We start from the raw sequence: 21,280 nt of genomic DNA, 5'->3' as shown, positions 1-21,280 counted from the left end.
GGTGGGTTTTCCAGGCTGTGTGGCTGTGGTCTGGTGGATCTTTTTCCTAACGTTTCGCCTGCATCTGTGGCTGCCAACAACTGGGGATCGGAGTGCTAAAGAAGTCCCAAGAACAACAGCTGTTTAGAACAGGGAAGTCCATTGTGATTTCTTTGACCTTTCAGTGGATGGAGGCTGCTACGTCCCAGGGACACGCAGGACTTCCCAGAGAGTAAGGGCATGAAGTATGCCTCCTGAACCCATGATAATGATAGGAACATAAGAACATAAGAACAAGCCCGCTGGATCAGACCAGAGTCCATCTAGTCCAGCTCTCTGCTACTCGCAGTGGCCCACCAGGTGCCTTTGGGAGCTCACATGCAGGATGGGAAAGCAATGGCCTTCTGCTGCTGCTGCTGCTCCTGAGCACCTGGTCTGCTAAGAACATAAGAACATAAGAACAAGCCCGCTGGATCAGACCAGAGTCCATCTAGTCCAGCTCTCTGCTACTCGCAGTGGCCCACCAGGTGCCTTTGGGAGCTCACGTGCAGGATGTGAAAGCAATGGCCTGCTGCTGCTCCTGAGCACCTGGTCTGCTAAGAACATAAGAACATAAGAACAAAGCCCACTTCTGGATCAGACCAGAGTCCATCTAGTCCAGCTCTCTGCTACTCGCAGTGGCCCACCAGGTGCCTTTGGGAGCTCACGTGCAGGATGTGAAAGCAATGGCCTTCTGCGGCTGTTTCTCCCGATCACCTGGTCTGTTAAGGCATTTGCAATCTCAAATCAAAGAGGATCAAGACTGGTAGCCATAAATCGACTTCTCCTCCATCAATCTGTCCAAGCCCCTTTTAAAGCTATCCAAGTTAGTGGCCTCCTGTGGCCTCACCCCCTCCTGTGGCAGCATATTCCAAACACCAATCACACGTTGCGTGAAGAAGTGTTTCCTTTTATTAGTCCTAATTCTTCCCCCCAAAGATAGCCCTGTACAAATCATGGCCAGGGGAATAATGCTAAGATGAAAAAATGTTAAGGTTAAGAGGTGACATGATGATAGCCATGTTTAGATATTTGAAGGGATGTCACGTTGGTGAGGGAGCAAACTTGTTTTCTGCGGCTCCAGAGACTAGGACCAGGAGTTGTGGGTTCAAGGTGAAGGAAAAGAGATTCCACCTAATCGTCAAGAAAAACTTCCTGACAGTCAGGACTGTTTGACAGTGGAATTCACTGCCTTGGAGTGTGGTGGAGTCTCCTTCTTTGGAGGTTTTTAAACAGAGGCTGGATGGCCATCTGTTGGGAGTGCTTTGATTGTGCATTCTTCTTCTATGGCAGGGGGTTGGACTTGATGGCCCTTGTGGTCTCTTCCAACGCTATAATTCTATGATTCAACAGTGAAAAAAGAAGCAAAATCCATTCAGTTTCTCTGCCATTTCCCCTTCACCCCAGGGTTGAGTAGAGGTTAATGCAGGGGTGGGCAATTATTTTTTCCATGGGGCCGCATAAGAAACAGAAAATATTGTGGAGGGCCGGGCCAAAAGGCTGAACTCAATTCTACATAATAGGGGCTGCTAAGTGACAGACAGGTGCACAGATCAACTTGGAACCAGTGGCAACAGTTCTGCATACAACACTATTTGGCACAAAAAGAATCCACAAGCAACCTACCACCATAGAGTTCGTCGCGCTGTCCGACCGGAAGTAATCAAGCCAGAGTGGGGAGACTTAAGTCCCTTGACCTACTTTTTTTTATCGACTGCTGCTTTTGAAAGTCCAGACCTGGACATTATACGGCCCGCGGGCCACATCCGGCCCGCTGATGACCCTGACTGACCCCCCCTGCCTTGCTGGGGGGCGAGGCGCTTTTGAAAGCCCCACAGAAGCAGGCAGCCAAGGCAACTGGCTTCTGCGGGACTTTCAAAGGTGCCTCGCTCCCCAGCAAAAGAGCAAAGAAGGGAAAATCGAATCGGAGTCATCAGCTTGAGCGGATGTGGCTATTTCCAGCAGGCCGTCATCTCCCAGAGTCTGAATTAAATGTGTTGTACGAGGATCTAGGAGGTAGAAAATAAAGCGAAGACTGAAGCATACATTTCACTGAAATATATATTTTATTACTTAGCTGAAATCCCCTACGTGTTTTGCCAACAGGCTTCTCTGGGGGGCATCCGTAACTCATAATGTGCAAAGATATTACTCATAAATAATGTTTATGTAGTAAAAAAAAAGTATAAATAAAGCATTGTGTTCAGAACTGGTACAGTACAGTATAACCTCATACAAAGCCACTAGAGTTTATTGTATTGTATTGTAATATCCGATTTGTATACCGCCCTCCCCCGAAGGGCTCAGGGCGGTGAACAACAATAGCATAATGGCAAACATCAGTACTCATAATATCAAGCAACAAAACATCAATAAACATCACATTTTAAACATAGCATTATAAACAACAAGAACATCAATAATCATAACATCATAAGCTATAAGGCGACAATAATCATAGCAGCATACATGATCAACATAGACATAATAAGTCTTCTGTAGCTTAAGACTACAGAAAACCCAATGACCTAAGACTAACCCCCAACCAGTCTACAGCCACGTTAGTACAACAAGCCAAGTCTAGTGACTAATCTAAAAAATACAGCATCATGTCGCTAAACTAAACCTGAAACAACTCAAACTATGCCTAACACTAGCTCTATAGAATTGACAATACGATAAACACATTGCCTAAGAGCAGTAAACTTTTTTTTAAAACTCCCAAATAACAGATCCCACACCTACAAAGACTAAAATACAATGAACTAACCAAACCTACTAACAGTAGCTGGAGAGGATTTATATGGTGGCACTGCCTGCTTGGAACCTCCCATGGTTTCTCATGCAATAAATAACAATTAAAAACTGGCTTTAGAAATGCGAAAGAGCCTGAACAAAATGGCACCCATTTAAACAAGGAAAGAAAGGTAAGGATCACGCACAGATGAGAGACAGCCAGAGGTGGGATCCAGCAGGTTCTCACAGGTTCCCGAGAGTAGGTGATGAATTATTTGTGTGTGCCGAGAGGGGGGTTTACCTAATTGAAGTGATTTGCCACGTTGGAGTTTTCTGCCTTACTGGTAGAGCCCCTCCTCCTCCTTGGCAGTTGGCATGGAGACTTGAAGCAGTCTAGCAGGAGGTGCACCGGTGTGCGTGGCAGCCTGCGCCTGCGTGCACTCGTTTCCCGCCCAAGGACCGGCGCAGCGGCTGCGTCCTTGCCACAGCCCCGCCCAGGAATGCCCCGCCCTCGGAATGCCCGGCCACGCCCCCGTTGTGCCCCGCCCAGCCCAGTTGGCGCTACGCCACAGTTTGAATCCCACCACCATGGGAACCTGTTACTAAAATTTTTGGATCCCACCATTGGATGGACTCCAGCATTCAGTTCATGGGCTTCTCTGCCCCACCACCATTTCCGAAGTCCCTTTGGGGTTGGGAAACAGGGGTAGGGAGAGGGCTGCTCCAAGAATTGAAAAAACCGAATCCTTTTCGGCTTCTTTGATAATAAGCTTTTTTGGCTCTGCCGAAAAGCCTCGTTTTTTCGGTAAACAGATAAGCTGAAAGAGGCTGAGTTGGCCGGAGGGGGTGGGGGGAGGAAGTGATTCGGTGTTACCAAATGATCATCCCTATGATTGAGCGCCATTGTGACAATCAAATCCGATTTCTGTAGCTGGAAGTCTCAGAAGAAAAATAGATGAGTTCTATGGGTGGGATTTCGGGTGACTTGGCCCTTTTTTATCATTCTTAGAAGCAATGAGGAAAAAAACCTGAAACCTAATTTGCATTTTAAAACTGTCACTTGTGATAATATGCCTGTAACTTCAATAATTTTAGCAACTGGGTCCACAGTGACTGTAGGGTTAACTTTTTCCTACCTTTATTTCTTTCCCCTGTCTTGCTCAATAAAAAGGATCTTTTCTTCTTCTTTTTCAATAAAAGATAAAAGTTTATGCAGGTGTTCTGCCTGGTTTGTTGGATAATAGTTCAGAGAAGCGAACTTACTCCCTCTATACCTGTATTATCGGAGTTAAAGGTTGTAAATCACCTTTAATATGATAAATCTTAGAGAACTCTGCTGCCAATCACTTTTGCCCAGGAAAAGCCTTGAAAACTGTTCAGAAGAGATCCTCTTATAGGATGCGGGAAGGAAGGAACCTCTCATTACGATAGCTTGGGCTGAGAGTATACGACTTGATGACCTTGTGGTCTCCTCCAACTCTATGATTCTATGACTGACCCGAGATCACCTTTCAAGCTTCCATGGTAAAGATTTGAACACGGGTCTTCCAGTTTCTTTCCCGCTTATGTACTGGGATAGGGGGCAGTCTCTCTCCTCACTTTCCTTCGTACTATCTTAAAGGACATAAGAGGAAAAGAAACTGGGAGACCCGTGTTCAAATCCTTTTCATTTACTGAACGGACCTTATTTTTCATGCTGTCTCCAGTGGTGGGATCCAAATATTTTAGTAACAGGTTCCCATGGTGGTGGGATTCAAACTGTGGCATAGTGCCAATGGGGCTGGGCGGGGCACGACTAAGGCAAAAATCACATGGCAAAATCACCCATTAGAACCCACCTCTCGGCACACACAAATAATTAGTAACCTACTCTCGGGAACCTGTGAGAACCTGCTGGATCCCTCCTCTGAGTCCATCCCCTGCCACCACCTTTTCCCAAGTCCACGCTGTCGGAGGGGGCGGGGAGAGAACTAAATGCTTTGCCCGTGGACTTTGAAAGCAGTAGTGGGGGGGGGGGGTGAGGAGGAGGACCGAACTCTCAGTTGAGAGTTGCCGAGCTCAGCATCCAAGCTGGAGTTCTCCCCATCGCAAGCTTCTCGAGTCTTTTAATTACCAGAATCCCTCTGAGCACGCAGGGTGCTTAAAAGTTGGATCTTAGCCAGCTGTTGTGTATGGGGGGGGCTTCTCCCGTTGCCCTCTTGATCCCTCTGAAGCGTGAAACAAGGTGGGTCAAGCAAGACAACATAGTTGCCAAGGCAACCGGAGGAGGACCAGCTGGCTGGGAACAGAGGGAGTAAAGCCAAGACCACCCCTCTGTGGCCCACTTGACCCTTTCCTGGGAATCTGCCAAAGGGCTGTCTTTACTCTCTCTTTCTCCTGTGTGGCCAGATTGCTGTCTTCCTGGCAGCCGGTTCCGCTGCCATGATGAAAGTATGAAGGCTGTGGAAGTTGTAGAAGAGAATGGGCCCTCTATTTCCACCTAGAGCAGTGGTGGTGAGCCTTTGGCATTCCAGATGTTATGGACTACAATTCCCATCAGCCCCTGCCAGCATGGCCAATTGGGAATTGTAGTCCATAACATCTGGAGTACCAAAGGTTCGCCACCACGGACCTAGAGTGTCTGGGTTCCCCTCCCCCTCCCCCTGACACCCAGCAGGGACTGAGGGGACACTGGACAATCGGAGACTCTTCTCAACCAGTGGTGTAGTAGCAAGGAGCAGGTGGACACAGGTTCAATTCCGCGCACCTCCACAAGAAGCCTGCTGGGTGACCTTGGGCCAGTCACAGTTCTCTCTGAACTCTCTCAGCCCCACCTGCCTCGCCAGGTGTCTGTGGTGGAGAGAGAAAGGGAAAAGGAGTTTGTGGACTGCGTTGACACTCTTTACAGGACAGAGAGGTGGGTGTAAATCCAAACTCAAATGCCTCCTCCTTACTGGGTGCACCAGAAATTATATCAGCTTGTAGCCAGAGATGTCTGACATTTGAGTATCCACAGCACTCCCCGGCAACACGATATCACTTTGGGGGACACAGGAAGTGACATCTGTGGGCAGGGCACATGCCATACTGGAGCCTGGTGCTCAGAAGAGCCACAGCTTGTATGTCAAAGAGCCACAGGTGGCTTTCACACCACGGAGGGAGAGTAATTGAATTAGACCAGTGGTGGCGAACCTATGGCACGGGTGCCAGAGGTGGCACTCAGAGCCCTCTCTGTGGGCACATGCAAACAGAGTGCCCCCCCCAACATATCTAGGCTGGCCTGGGCCGCTGGGCTTGATTATTATCATTAAACCTAAGACTTAGTTTTGGGGAAGCAGTGTAGGTAACCCTGTTAAAGCGCTGTTTAACTCCACTGATTTTCATGTGAGGAACTAAAGCGCAATCCTTTACCTGGGAGTAAGCTCGGTTACTGGCAATGGGGCTTGCTTGCCTAGGGTCGTGATTCACCCATTCGAAGCGTTGCACAGTTGCTTCACCAAGCTTACTCCCAAGTAATGTGTGCCTCGGAGCCAACCGTTTTTTCTAATCTAAAACCTCAGTATTCAGGTTAAATTGCCGTGTTGGCACTTTGTGATAAATAAGTGGGTTTTGGGTTGCAATTTGGGCACTCAGTCTCGAAAAGGTTCACCATTACTGAATCTCTCTTCTCTTTGAACTTCCTTCTGAATCATCTTCTCATTTTCGTAAAGGTTCCTCTTTTGAAATGACATCCGATAGTTCCGGACACTGGGGGAACTTTTTACCCATGTGGACACTGAGCTTAGTAGCATCGTGGTCCCTGTTCCCAATCCGTGAGACAGCATCTACATTCCTGGCCACGATTTGCACTCTACTCAAAATCAAATCCAGGGTCGCTGCCACACTAGGTGGACAGTAATTTATGGTCACTGCCAATGGACAGTAATTTATGGTGGCCAGAAATCCGATTTCGACAGCATGACCAGACACTGGAGCACACATTTGCCCAGTCAATGTGGGGGGGAGTAGAAGTCTGAACAGAGGGGTTACAGTCTGGCACCTAAAATTATCTTTCCTCCCTAGCCTTAAGAAAGTAACGGCTGCAACATTCCTGTCTTGTTTTATTCTGCCTTTGATATGGCATGAGAAGGCGGGATGCGGGAGAACTCAGGGATAAAACTTGTGCCCAAAGACAGTTCTTTAGAACTGGCTTCTTGGAGCCATGCCGATGTCTGTCAATAAAGGCTTCCGACTTGAAATCTAGAGTCGTGTGTTGGTCAGCAAATCCGGGGCCTGACGATGATGATCCATCCCAGTCTGGAGGCTGTTTTGGCCACGTTGGTTTCCCCAAAGCATTGTTTCACAGCTCTGCTAACTTTTTGCTATGGAGCCTGGTGTGAATGTATAGATCAGAGGTCTGCAACCTGTGGCTCTCCAGATGTTCATGAACTACAATTGGCCATGCTGATGTAACCCCCATCCTCAGAATGGGTTGACCCAGAAAGGGGTGGAGACTCAAAGCAGCAGGAGGCTCATGTAATTTGGAGGAGACAAGGCTACCAGATTCGGACCTTGGTTTGTATAAACCCTTAACACCTTGTTGAGGTAACTGCAATGTTGTTGGGAACTACTGGGAAGGTGGTAGTTTATTTTTGCTATATTGTAAATGTTGGAATGTATTGTTTCAGGGCTTCTTTTTGTGGTTGTAATGGGTGAAAGTTCTCCTGGAAACCTTCATCATGTTGAATCCTGTTCATCAGGCCCTTGGAGTCTTCAGGAGCCAACCCACTTGCAAAGAAGAATTGGACTTGGCAGTATCAGTAGACTGTAAATATAAGGACTTGAAAATGCAACCTGAACAGGACCTTGAAGTGTGATGCTAAATGTTCATGTTTGATGTTATATGTTAAGAAAGTAAACCATTTTGTTTTTAAACTTTGTTGTTGTTGCAAACTCATTCCAAGCTCTGCCCCACAGAACCCACAGATAGAGGTTACACTGACAGGGGCTGATGGGAATTGTAGTTCATGAACATCTGGAGAGCCGCAGGTTGCAGACCCCTGGTATAGATTGGTATAGGCCATTGCTTTCACATCCTGCATGTGAGCTCCCAAAGGCACCTGGTGGGCCACTGCGAGTAGCAGAGAGCTGGACTAGATGGACTCTGGTCTGATCCAGCTGGCTTGTTCTTATGTTCTTATGTTATTATAGATACTCCCAAGTCCTTGATAGAAATTACAAAAATCAGCTGTGCATGACACCCGCTCTGACTCGCCGCTGACCCGGGAAACTTGGCAGCATCAGCATCCGATCCTTGATTATACCTAGTCAGGAAATCGCGTTTGGCACGTTTGGCTGTGATGTGTCTAAAAGCATCTCCTGTTCAGCGGGCTGCCAGAGAAAGGAGAAGATTGCTCTAAATCTTATTTGTCTTCAAACAAAGTGTTCTAATTGCTAGCAGAGGAATTTCAAGCAAATTGGAGGAAGAAGAAGAAGAAGAAGAAAATGGAGAAGAGGTTTTGAAGCCAAGCAAATTACAGAAGGAAGCTAAATTGTAGGCCACAGAAAGACGTGTGAGGAAAGAACTGGCAGTTTGAGGGAAGGAAATTACTCCCTCGTAGGGAGAATTAGTACTCAGAAGACTGGAACTGCCTGCAGGCTGCAAGGGGGGGCTCGTTTGAATGTCAAATTGGGGAAGACGTTTCAGAATGCAGGAAAATTGGAGGGGGGAGAGTTCAGAAAGCCAGAACCCCATGAACTGGTGAACAAATGCTGTGTTTATTTGGTAGAGCATACCTTACATTTATATTCCAAATGCTTTCTTATTGTTTTTCCACGTTGCTTCTCACCCCAAGCGTTTGGGATAAGGGGATTAAAGACATCTATAAAAACAAAAATAGCACTCGTGCATATTATATAATTATGCAGTGTTTTCCAAGGCTGTGGGGTGTTTTTCAGTTTTATTTTCATAAACTGCCACGCTTGCGTTGGCAGTTAATTCAGCACCAACTTTCTCTCTCGGGTGCCGTATGGAATACGGAACGACATATCCGGAGAGAGACTGGGGGCTGACAATCAGCAGAGGGGACCTTTGGTCAAGGTTTAGGAAACAGGATGAGTGAGAAGAAGAAGAAGAAGAAGAAGAAGAAGAAGAAGAAGAAGAAGAAGAAGAAGAAGAAGAAGAAGAAGAAGAAGAAGAAGAAGAAGAAGAAGAAGAAGAAGAAGAGGACGAGGACGAGGACGAGGACGAGGACGAGGACGAGGACGACGTTAGAATCTACCTGCTCTTAACTATGAAACCACGCTGGCTCTCTACGAAAAGACCAGATAGATAACCATATCAATTTCATGTTGTAGGAGACTGGTAAGAAATGCTGGTCAGAGATGTGTAGGGATCTGTTGGTGTCCTCACAAGTTTGTTTGGGTTATGAGGATGGTTTAAATCAGATCTACTGTGGCCAGAATGCACATTTATTTGGGAGCCAGCGTGCTGCACTGGTTAACAGCAGTGGATTCTAATCTGGAGAACCGGGTTTGATTCCCCACTCCTCCACCTGAGTGGCAGAGGCCTATCTGGCGAACCAGATGTGTTTCCGCACTCCTATACTCCTACTGGGTGACCTTGGGCAAGTCACAGTTCTTGGGAACTCTCTCAGCCCCCCCTACCTCATAAGATGTCTGTTGTGGGGAGAGGAAGGGAAAGGAGCTTGTAAGCCATCTTGAGTCTTTTTACAGGAGAGAAAGGTTGGCTCTTATCTGCTGAACTCCATTTGTTTCTCCACTCCTGCATTCCTGCTGGGTGACCTTGGGCTAGTCACAGTTAGTTCAGAACTCTCTCAGCCCCCTCTACCTCACAAGGTGTTTGTTGTGGGAAGAATGGAAAGGAGTTTGTAAGCCCCTTTGAGTCTCCTATAGGAGAGAAAGAGGGGATATAAATCCAAACTACTACTACTACTACTACTACTACTACTACTACTACTACTACTACTACTACTACTACTAGTAGTAGTAGTAGTAGTCCTTCTTCTCCTTCTCCTTCTCCTCCTCCTCCTCCTCCTCCTCCTTCTCCTTCTCCTTCTCCTTCTCCTTCTCCTTCTCCTTCTCCTCCTCCTCCTCCTCCTCCTCCTCCTCCTCCTCCTCCTCCTTCTTCTTCTTCTTCTTCTTCTTCTTCTTCTTCTTCTTCTTCTTCTTCTTCTTCTTCTTCCTGTTACTTTTCTGGGGCTAGATTTGATGGCCTCTGGATCCCTCCCTGCTCTCAAGTCCTATAAAACAAAATTGTACTGTACCAAATCAACAGTTCCAGAACCGCTGGCGCCTGATGTGATGAGCTTTGTTCCATTTTCATTTGGCTGGCGGTGAGCGTCAGCGGCACCGCAGCGGAGATGTCAGGGATAACATTTGAAGAAAATGCGGCATTCAAACGAGACTATTAGAAGCCATTAAGCGAATGAAAGGCAGAGTTCTCCTTGGATGGCGAGGTCGGTTTTAAATGCCGTTGAAGTGATAAAAAAAACAAAACCCAGCCAGACTTTACAAGATGGAAGGCAAGTTAGGTACCTGTTGACAAGCACAGAGGGACGCCACTGGTAGAGCAACGAAATCTCTTCACTTGAATGCACTTAATACTCTACAGCCAACGCTTTAAAAAACTGAGAATTGGTAATGTCTAGAAACTAGTGGAAATGCTGTGTGTAAACTTAAGCTGTGTGTAAACTGAGGCTGGGTGGCCATCTGTCAGGAGTGCTTTGATTGTGTGTTACTGTTACCGCCACAGGAAAATAAACAAAATATTTTCCTGAGTCAGGTTGTCTGGCTACACTGGCTCCATGCCTGGACGCGGAGACTTGTGTGGTTCAGAAGCCTCCATAAGGCTCACAGAGAACGGATATGTATGTTTGTTCCAATGTTATCTGTTTTCCCTCTTGTTTATGCCATTCTAGGATGTAATAAAAGCCCCTCTTTAGTTGAATTTATGATGTGCCTGCAGTTTAGGACTTTAGTTTGACTAGGTTCTTCAGTTAGTTTAAGGTTTTGTTATTGTTAATTTAGGAAAGCCTTGCCAATAAGTATATGTGTTTATCCCTTAAGGTTTCCCTAACGTTTAAGTTTAGAAATGTTATTTTTGAAATTTGTGTCTGATGGCCAAAGCAGTGGCCAGAAAGTTTTGATATTAAGGGACAAGAAAGTTGGCTCTGGAATGCAGCTTAGACCAGCTCAGCTGATTCCTTGACAAAGATAAATACCTTCTTTGGACTTGCAAATCGAATCTGTTGCCAGCACCCAAAGGTCCCCAGCCATTGGAAGACGTGCAGGGACCCCCATTGGACAGTTTGAACTTTTCTTTGTTACAGCGATGTGAGGCGGGAGCCCCAGGGTATTATTGAAGGGTACAGCCATCTGATAGAGGAGATTGCTGGGTGCGGCAGCGAGCCCACCTGGAATTTTATGAATGGACCTTATCTGCTTTCCATTCAGCACAACTGCCTGCAGCGAGATCGTGGGAAGGCAGCTTGACAGCGGGATTTGTAATCTCTTTCAGAAGTTGTAAATGTATCCTGTTTTCGTGTTGTTTGTTTTGATTGGTGTTTGGAGAGGGACTTGCCCCCTCTCCTCCCCTTTTACCTGCCCCTTTGCCCCCTTTGAAGTTTGGGAATAAAAGTTCTTGCACTGCGTTGCAAGGGCGCGATTCTCCTAACCGAGCTGTGACCATCACCTGCCAATAAAATCCTTTTGCTTTGAAGAACGTCGGCTTCCTGCGCCTCATTACGTTGCTGAGCTGAAATCACTTATTGTTACCTGGCAAACAGCGGTAACATTTGTGCATGGCAGGGGGTTGGACTGGATGGCCCTTGGGATCTCTTCCAACTCTAGGATTCTATGATAACGTCTCCCTTGAATTGCTTGCCTTTTTCAGTCACACAAGGTGGCATCAGGAAAGGCATCAAGGAGAGACCGTGATTCATTCTAAATGACAGGGGCGTCTTCCAATTCTAAGACCTGGCAGGTGTCCCCACCAAAGAGGACCAAGGGCTTGGCTTTGCACACAGTCCCCACTTTTTGCAACACATTGCCAATCCCCCTCTAGCTTGGGAATAAGGAAGGGTAAAATCTGATTTTCGGCTGCATCAACCGGCGTATAAGACGACTGGGCATATAAGACGACCCGCCCCCCCCCACACTTTTCGAGTTATAATATAGAGTTTGGGACATACTCGCCGTAGAAGACTACGTCAAATGCTTATGGCATGCAGTTGCTGGACGTCTCTAGGAGAACTCCAAAGAATCGTGCCCCGAACAACTTGGGGAAATTTTCCCACTCAGAGGAAGAGGAGAAACTTGACCCCTCCCCCTTTCACATTCACCAAGTTTCCAGATCATCTCTCCCTCTGGGGGGGGGGCACACTGACAGTTGCACTAGGATCATGGCAGGCGGTGGCGACGGGCTGCAGTTGCACAGGCAGGGAGGCAGCTGGCCAAGCTAGAGTAGGGCAAGTTTCGTGTTCAGGAGTGAGGAACTGAACCCAGTGCGCGGGGTAGCAGCAGCACCAGCAGAGCTGCTGCTCCAGATCCTGGGCGCTCAGTACCACCCGCTCAGTACCTGGCGTATAAGACGACCCCAGACTTTACAGATGATTTCCCAGGGTTCAAAATTAGTCTTATATGCTAGTATATACGGTATAGTATCCAGATCACATGAAATGATGGTATCACTTTGCTCTGGTTGGACCTCACCTAAAGTACTGTGTTTATTTGGGGGCACCTCTATTTGAGGAGGTTGTAGACAAGTTAGGACACGTTGAGAGGAGGGCAACAGAGATGGTGAGGAGCCTGGAGGCCAAGTCCTATGAGGAAAAGCTGAAGGAGGCTTAGCCTGGAGAGATGACTGAGCGGTGATATAAATGACAGTCATCTTCAAGTACTTGAAGGGTGGTCATATGAAGGATGGAGTGATCTTCTCTTGGACCAGAACCGATGAGTTGAAATTAAATCAAAGGACTGTTTGGCTCAACACTAGGAAGAACATCCCATAGAGCAGTTCCTGGGGAGGTGTTTCCTGGGGAGGTGTTGGGGTCTCATTTTTTGGAGGATGTTAAACAGGAGCTTGGTGGTCATCTGGAGCAGGGCTGATTCTGTGAACTTGGGCAGATTATGAGAAGGAAGGCAGGAAAGGATGAGTCAAAGTTTGGCTCTTATGTCCCTCTCTTACATGCCCAGGGCAATGTAGGGTGGTGAGAACCACAAAGGATTGTGTAGGGTGGTGTGAACCACAAAGGATTGTGTAGGGTGGTGAGAACCACAAAGGATTGCGAAGAGCTCCAAGCGGACCTTGATAAATTAGGTGAGTGGGCTCAGAAATGGCAAATGCAGTTCAATGTAGCAAAATGTAAAGTGATGCACATAGGGGCAAAAAATCCAAACTTCACATACACGCTAAAGGGGTCAGTGCTATCAGTCACAGACCCAGGAAGAGGGATTTAGTCTTAGTTGATAGTTCCATGGGAATGTCAACTCAATGCATGGCAGCTGTGAAAAAGGCAAACTCTATGCTGGGGATCATTAGGAAAGGAATTGATAATAAAACTGCCAAGATTGTCATGCCGTTATATAAAGCAGTGGTCACGACCGCACTTGCCATGGAGTACTGTGTCCAGTTCTGGTGGCGCATCTCAAAAAAGGATATTGAGGAGATAGAAAAAGGGTGCAGAGAAGGGCAACAAGGATGATTGAGGGACTGGAGCACCTTCCCTATGAGGAGAGGCTGCAGCGTTTGTGACTCTTTAGTTTGGAGAGGAGGCGGCTGAGGGGGGATATGATTGAAGTCTATAAAATTATGCATGGGGTAGAAAATGTTGACAGAGAAATTTTTCTCTCTTTCTCACAATGTCTACTAGAACCAGGGGCATTCATTGTAAATGCACAGGGGAAGAATTAGGACTCATCAAAGGAAACACTTCTTCACGCAACGTGTGATTGGTGTTTGGAATATGCTGCCACAGGAGGTGGTGATGGCCACTCACCTGGATAGCTTTAAAAGGGGCTTGGACAGCTTTATGGGAGGAGAAGTCGATTTAAGGCTACCAATCTTGATCCTCCTTGATCTGAGATTGCAAATGCCTTAACAGACCAGGTGATCGGGAGCAACAGCCGCAGAAGGCCATTGCGTTCACATCCTACATGTGAGCTCCCAAAGGCACCAGGTGGGCCACTGCGAGTAGCAGAGAGCTGGACTAGATGGACTTTGGTCTGATCCAGCTGGCTTGTTCTTATGTTCTTATGTTCTTAATGCCTATGGCCACTTTGGGGTCAGGAAGAAATTTCCCTACAGGACAGATTGGGCAGGAATTCTGGAAGTTTTGTGCCTTCCTCTAGTCACAGCGCAGGGGCCCTTCAGCATTTTGTGGAGGGCAGTTGTGAGTTTCCTGCATTGGAAAGAAGAAGAGGAGTTTGGATTTATAGCCCACCCTTTTCTCTTGTAAGAAGACTCAGGCCCCTTCCGCACACGCAAAATAATGCGTTTTCAAACCACTTTCACAACTGTTTTCAAGTGGATTTTGCTATTCCGCACAGCTTTAAAGAGCACTGAAAGCAGTTTGAAAGTGCATTATTCTGCATGTACGGAATGAGCCTCAAAGCACCTTACCAACTCCTTTCCCTTCCTCTTCCCACAACAGACACCTTGTGAGGTAGGTGGGGCTGAGAGGGTTCCGAAGAACTGTGACTAACCCCAGGTCACCCAGCAGGAATGTAGGAGTGCGGAAACACATCTGGTTCACCAGATAGGCCTCAGCCACTCAGTTGGAGGAGTGGGGAATCAAACCCGGTTCTCCAGATTAGAATCCATCTGCTCTTAGCCACTACTCTATGCTGGCTCTCAAGAAGGTTGGCCTAGGTTACCTTGGAGGTCCCTTTCAGCTTTGGAAAGAGGAGACATCTCAGTAATGTACAACGCCATGCAGTTCAAACTCCATGGCAGCCATTTTCTCCAAGGGAACAGATTTCTATAATCTGAAGAGAGGATGTAATTCCCGGTTGGCAAACCTAGGCCAGCCTCCTTGGAACGTCTCTTGCCTTGAAACCCCTGATGGATCACCATAAATCAGCGGCGACTTGACAGCTCTTTCCACCCCACGCCCAAAATACATTTTGTGTACACAAACCGCTCTCTCTTCCAGCATGATTAAAGTCAGGCGCAAGAATGCCAAGAATCTTCCTTCTTTGCTTTGAGCCTGGATCCAGCTTGGTATGCTTACATATTTAAATGTTGCGTTTTCTGTTTTCCCAGGGGCTTTTTGATTACATGGCTGCTTTGAATAACTCACAGTCAATCCTCCCTGATTATATTTGTTGGGGAGCCGTTCTAGGATGGTGTAATTCTCCTCCACTCAAATTGCAGCTGGCTCACCAACTGCGGACAGTAGAAGAAGACAGTAGAAGAAGACGGCACACTCTTTTTTGAGGGCTCTAAACTGGACCACTTCTTAACTGCATTAAATAATCTCTTGCCACGCTGCTAGAGAGCCAGATTGGAGTAGTGGCTAAGAGCAGGTAGACTCTAATCTGACTAGGGGCGTTTTCCCACTTACCTTTTGCTGTGCGCAAGTAGCGCGGGTTCCCCCACGCCTCCCCAATACAGGGGCGGTGACAACGCAGCTGCCCCGACGCAGCTGCTATCGCACCCCCTCAGCACGCGTAATTGCAAGTGCTCTTTGCAACGGCGCCTTTTGATGACCCTGGGCAGAGCTGCACACTTCTCTCAGCGCGCATCATTTGTAGAGCGCGCCACAAATGACGCGCGCTGAGAGAAGCGCGTAGCAAGGCGGAGGCGAGGTAAGTGGGAAAACGCCCTGCGTTTGATTCCCCTCTCCTCCACATGAGTGGCAGACTCTTAGCTAGTGAATTAGGTTTGTTTCCATGCTCCTCTACATGAAGCCTGCTGGTTGACCTTGGGCTAGTCACAGTTCTCTCTGAACTCTCTCAGCCCCACCTGCCTCACTTAAGGTGTCTGTTGTGGGGAGAGGAAGGGAAAGGAGCTTGTAAGCCACCTTGAGTCTCCTTACAGGAGAAGAAGGTGGGGTATAAATCCAAACTACTACTATTTCTTCTTCTTCTTCTTCTTCTTCTTCTTCTTCTTCTTCTTCTTCTTCTTCTTCTTCTTCTTCTTCTTCTTCTTCTTCTTCTTCTTCTTCTTCTTCTTCTTCTTCTTCTTCTTCTTCTTCTTCTTCTTCTTCTTCTTCTTCTTCTTCTTCTTCTTAACTGTACAAATTCCCATTGACTAGCCCCTCAATTTTTTCAAGGGATATGTCAGCTTATTATTCACAAGGCAAGCTGTTTTTCCCCAAATGGTTGGATTCTTATTTTCCATCCACGAAGGCCGTGTTTCCAGGACCCTAGTCCCGGTCTGCCTGAGAAATTCGGGACTCCCTCGATGGCTTGAGTCACCCAGAAGCCAAGCTATTGTTCTGGAAGCGACGGGCCCATTTTTAAAACGTCCCGAGCCAATTCCAGCAATCAAAGGACGTGCGTCAACACAGCCGCTGCCTCTTCTGAGCCCCGGGAGGAATGCAGGCCACACAGGGCCCAAATCAGTGTGCAAGACTCCGGACTGTAAATTAGGAGCAGAAAGAAAGCCATTTTCGGGGCAAGGGAGATCACCGCAGACGACAGCTGATGATTGCAAGCCGGAGAAGTGGGTCTGTTGAGCTGGCTATTTCAGAGATGCCGTCTTGTGGAGTGGCACAGTTCAGTGCTCCAGACGGTGTATTCATGACAGAGGCAGGGCAGGTATTCACGGCCGAGCATTTGCACTGCGTGCCCAAAGCCCCACGAGCAAGCCCTGATCTCTCTGATCAAGGTAACGGAGCTCACACGAATGCACAGGAAGCTGCTGTAGATTGAAGCAGACTGTTATTATTGTTGTTCCCAGTGATGTTTTGATGAGTAAACAGGACTGCATTTTACAATAGCTAGGTGGGGAGGCAACCGGTTGGAGAACTACGCTCAAAGAGTAGCTGTCAGTGTAACCTCTATCTGTCGGTTCTGTGGGGCAGAACTTGGAATGAGTTTGCAACCACAAATTAAAAAAACAAACAAAATGGTTTACTTTCTTAACATAGAACATCAAACATCAACATTTAACATCACACTTCAAGGTCCTGTTCAGGTTGCATTTTCAAGTCCTTATATTTACAGTCTCCTGATACTGCCAAGTCCAATTCTTCTTTGCAAGTGGGTTGGCTCCTGAAGACTCCAAGGGCCTGATGAACAGGATTCAACATGATGAAGGTTTCCAGGAGAATTCTCACCCATTACAAACATAAAAAAACCCTGAAACAATAAACTCCAACATTTACAACATAGCAAAAATAAACAACTACCTTCCCACTAGTTCCCAACAACATTGCAGTTACCTTAACAAGGTGTTAAGGGCTTAGACAAATCAAGGTCCGAGTCTGGTAGCCTCGTCTCCTCCAAACTACATGAGCTCTGCAGCTTTCTGCTGCTTTGAGTCTCCACCCCTTTCTGGGTCAACCCATTCTGAGCATGGGGGTTACATTGGCAGCATTTCTTCTTAATGGAGGAAGGTGTCTCCAGGGCTCGGTTCTGACCCAGGTACTTTTCAATATTTTATAAATGATCTGGATGTGGCTGTGGATGATACCAAATTGGAAGGAGCAGCAAACACGTCACGAAACAGACGTAGAATTCAGAGAGATCTGCACACACCGGAAAAGTGGGCAGACGTGAATAAGATGCAATTCAACAGGGATAAGTGCTTCGTTCCACATCTGGGCCGACAAAAACAAGGAGCCTATAGTTGCAAATACACTTCTGAGTAGCAGTGGGTGTGAACAAAATCTTGGGGTGTGGGTGGACTGTAAGCTAACTTTGAGCATCTTGTGTGGTGCGGCAGCAAAAAAGGCTATTGCGATTGTGAGGAGTACCTATGGAGGCTTAACGTCCAAATCACCAGATGTCATTGTTCTGCTGTCATCCTGCATGCAGTTCTGGAGGCCTCCCTTCAAAAAGGATGTGGCCAGAATGGAGCAAGTGCAGAGGAGAGTGGCGAGGATGATCAGGGGCCCGGAGCCCCAGCCCTACGAGGAAAGGCTGAGGGACTTGGGGATGTTCAGTCTGGAGAAGAGGAAGCTGAGAGGTGTTGTAACTGCCCTCTTGAATAATTTGAAAGGCTGCCACTTAGGGCAATTCCGCACTCACTAACTCAACCTAGGTTTAACCAGTGGTGGGATCCAAAAATTTTAGTAGGTTCCCATGGTGGTGGGATTCAAACAGTGGCGTAGCGCCAATGGAGCTGGGCGGGGCATGACGGGGGCGTGGCTGGGCATTCCGGGGGTGGAGCATTAATAATTTCTCTGTTACTGTAAAAAACTCTTAATGTAAAAAAAGAGTTCCTAATTTCCAGCTGGTATCTTTCTGTCCATAATTTAAACTCATTATAGCAAGTCCTGTCGTCTACTGCCAACAGAAACAACTACTTCTCCTCTAATGGACTGCCTGTCAAATACTTAATACTTTCAAGTACTTAATTTTGTTTCTAGAAATCAAAAGAAGGATTATACTTTCCTTAAACAAGGAACTTCACCATGTTTCTAAAACATGTTTTTAAAACAGCCCAACAGGGAGAATTATCCCGTTTTCTACCTTCGTTAACCAGCCACATAGGAAACAACAGGACTTCATGATTTTTGGACCTAATGGAATTTCTAATGGCAAAGCAGACCCAATTAGTAACCCCCTCTCGGCACACACAAATAATTAGTAACCCACTCTCGGGAACTGGTGAGAACCTGCTGGATCCCACTTCTGGGTTTAACCTAGGTTCGACGTAGGTACTCCCCACATCCAGCGAGTTTGAAGCAGGTGAGTTCCTGCTGTGCTCCGTCCCGCCATTAAATTTCTGACTCCACCTCTGAGGCACAGTTTTCCGGGGAACCTACGCCGAACCCAAGTCGAAGCTGGTGAAGTGGGAAATCTCCGTCACCTTGATTTGCCTGTTCAGCCAATCACAGACGAATGTCTTGGGCATGTGTGGAACGGGAGATTCACGCCGGCAAAAAGCACGCCCCCCCCCCACTTCTGTATAGGAGCGACGGCCATGCACATAAACGGAGGGCAGATTACATGCTGCTCATAGCAACGCAGCAGCCTATCAGGAACGAGGAGCGAATGACGCGCTGAGGTGATCCCGCCCTCTGAGCTCAGCTCCGGCAGGACGACCTCGGCTGCTGTGGGGAGTAACGGAGGAATCGACCTACGTTGCCATTTCCAGCCCGACGGATCGAACCTAGGTTGAGTTAGTGAGTGTGGAATCGACCTTAGAGGAGGATAGGGAGCAGTTCCCAATGGCAGGACAGGACTCACTGTAATGAGTGTAAATTATGGGCAGAATGGTACCGGCTGGATTTTAGGAAAACAATTCCAAGTGAGAGTAGTCCAGCAGTGAAATTAGCTGCCTAGGGAGAAGGTGAGCTCCATCTTACTGTTAGTCTTCAAGCAGCAGCTGTACAAAAACTCGTCAGGGATGCTCTAGGCTGATCCAGCAGGGAGTAGGGAGGTTAGACTAGATGGCCTCTATTACCCCTTCCCATTCTACTAAAGACTGGCAATCTGTGTGGCGATCCCCCTCCCCCTCCTGCGGTTGAGGCTGACAAGCCGTCCCACCGTCCCTTTCCGAGGTGTTGGTCTCCTCGTCTCGAGCCCCGGTCTTTGGGGGTCTTAGAAATGTCAGCTGCCTGAACCACAGGGTGTCACACCGGAAGGGGGGGGAAGAGCCCCTCCCTTCCCTTCAGGCCCTTGTCCTACCCTCAATTGGGGTCTCTCGCCCCTCCCCAAGGGGCTGCTGGCCAGGCTGGACGTTAGCGCCCGCACCCGGCACCCCAGAGAGGCGGCGGCAGTCCCAAAGCTGCTCATGCCCTGGGTTCCGCCTCGCTGCCCTCCTCCACCCGCTTCCCCATTCTCCCTCTCTTCTCCCTCTTCCTTTCCCTTCCTCCGTCCCTGGGTCTCTCCCTCTCTCTCCTTCTTCAGCCTCCTCCTCTCTCCACTCCTTCCCGGCTCTCCCTTCCCTCTCCGTCCCAGGCACTGCCTTGCGAAGCCCCTCATGTGAGCTCCCGTGGAATGCACTTCCCTCCTCCGGGCTCCCTTAGCAAATACCCTCTCCTCACCCTGTCAGCGACCAGCCCCTTCCCCCGGCCGCCTCCCACTTTATATCCTTTCCTCCCGGCTTCTGGAGGCGGTCCCCGCTTCCACGAGCCACTCCCAGCTGCCTGGCAACGCGCCGCAGCTGCGCCGGCAGCCTGACGAGCCGCAGCTGCGCCGCCTCGGTTTCGCCCGGCCGCTTCGGCTCCCTGCCGGGGCTTCCCAGCCGGGGCGGGCCGCCGCCGGGCTCAGCTGCCGAGCCACGGCGAGCCCCGCCCCCCGGCTGGTCGAGTCCAGGGCGCGTCGCCACAGCGACCCCCGGACAATCTGCTTTTTTAATTTATTATTAGAACTAGCCTGCTGGATCAGACCAGAGTCCATCTAGTCCAGCACTCTGCTACTCGCAGTGGCCCACCAGGTGCCTTTGGGAGCTCACCTGCAGGAGGTAAAAGCAATGGCCTTCTGCGGCCAAGGTTGCTCCCTGAGCACCTGAGGTCTGCTAAAAGCCCATTTGCAATCCTGAGATCAAAGGGGAGGATCAAGATTGGTAGCCAGAGATCGACTTCTCCTCCCATAAATCTGTCCAAGCCCCTTTTCTAAAGCTATCCAGGTTAGTGGCCATCACCACCTCCTGTGGCAGCATATTCCAAACACCAATCACACGTTGCGTGAAGAAGTGTTTCCTTTTATTAGTCCTAATTCTTCCCCCCCGCATTTTCAGTGGATGCCCCCTGGTTCTAGTATTGTGAGAAAGAGAGAAAAATTTCTCTCTGTCAACATTTTCTACCCCATGCATAATTTTATAGACTTCAATCCTATCCCCCCTCAGACGTCTCCTCTCCAAACTAAAGAGTCCCAAACGCTGCAGCCTCTCCTCATAAGGAAGGTGCTCCAGTCCCTCAATCATCCTCGTGGCCCTTTTCTGCACTTTTTCTATCTCTTCGATATCTCTCCAGGGTGACCGGCTAAGCTTGTTCGCATCACCTTCTCCTTGGTATTTTCTAACTGGAGATGCCAGGAATCGAACCTGGGGTCACAGAGACTCTTCCGCTGCAGCTCAAGAGGGGCCTTCCTTCAGCACCACCTCCTGGCCAGCTGCATCCTTGCACTCATTGGGCAGGTGACGTTGAGGAGGTCCAACATGGACTTGAATCAGGTTTAAATCAGGGCACGGTGATGGCCGAGCCTCCATCTGCGGCTGAGTATGAAAATGAAGATGACGAAGAGAGAGACTGAGTATTTGCTGGGGCAGAACAGTTCATATCGGATGTATTTTTAATGTCTTCTAAGCACTTGGGAGATGACGAATACCGGAGAACGGCTACGAGATGAATTAAAAAGCTGCTGTCGACTGAGAAGCTGTGGGGAGGGGGACAGAGAGAGAAGGTGGCGTTTACTTATCTACTAGCGCCTT

Source organism: Sphaerodactylus townsendi, linkage group LG07 (assembly GCF_021028975.2).
Source record: "Sphaerodactylus townsendi isolate TG3544 linkage group LG07, MPM_Stown_v2.3, whole genome shotgun sequence".
NCBI classification, from domain to species: Eukaryota; Metazoa; Chordata; class Lepidosauria; order Squamata; family Sphaerodactylidae; genus Sphaerodactylus; species Sphaerodactylus townsendi.
This window is presented reverse-complemented; position numbering follows the sequence as displayed.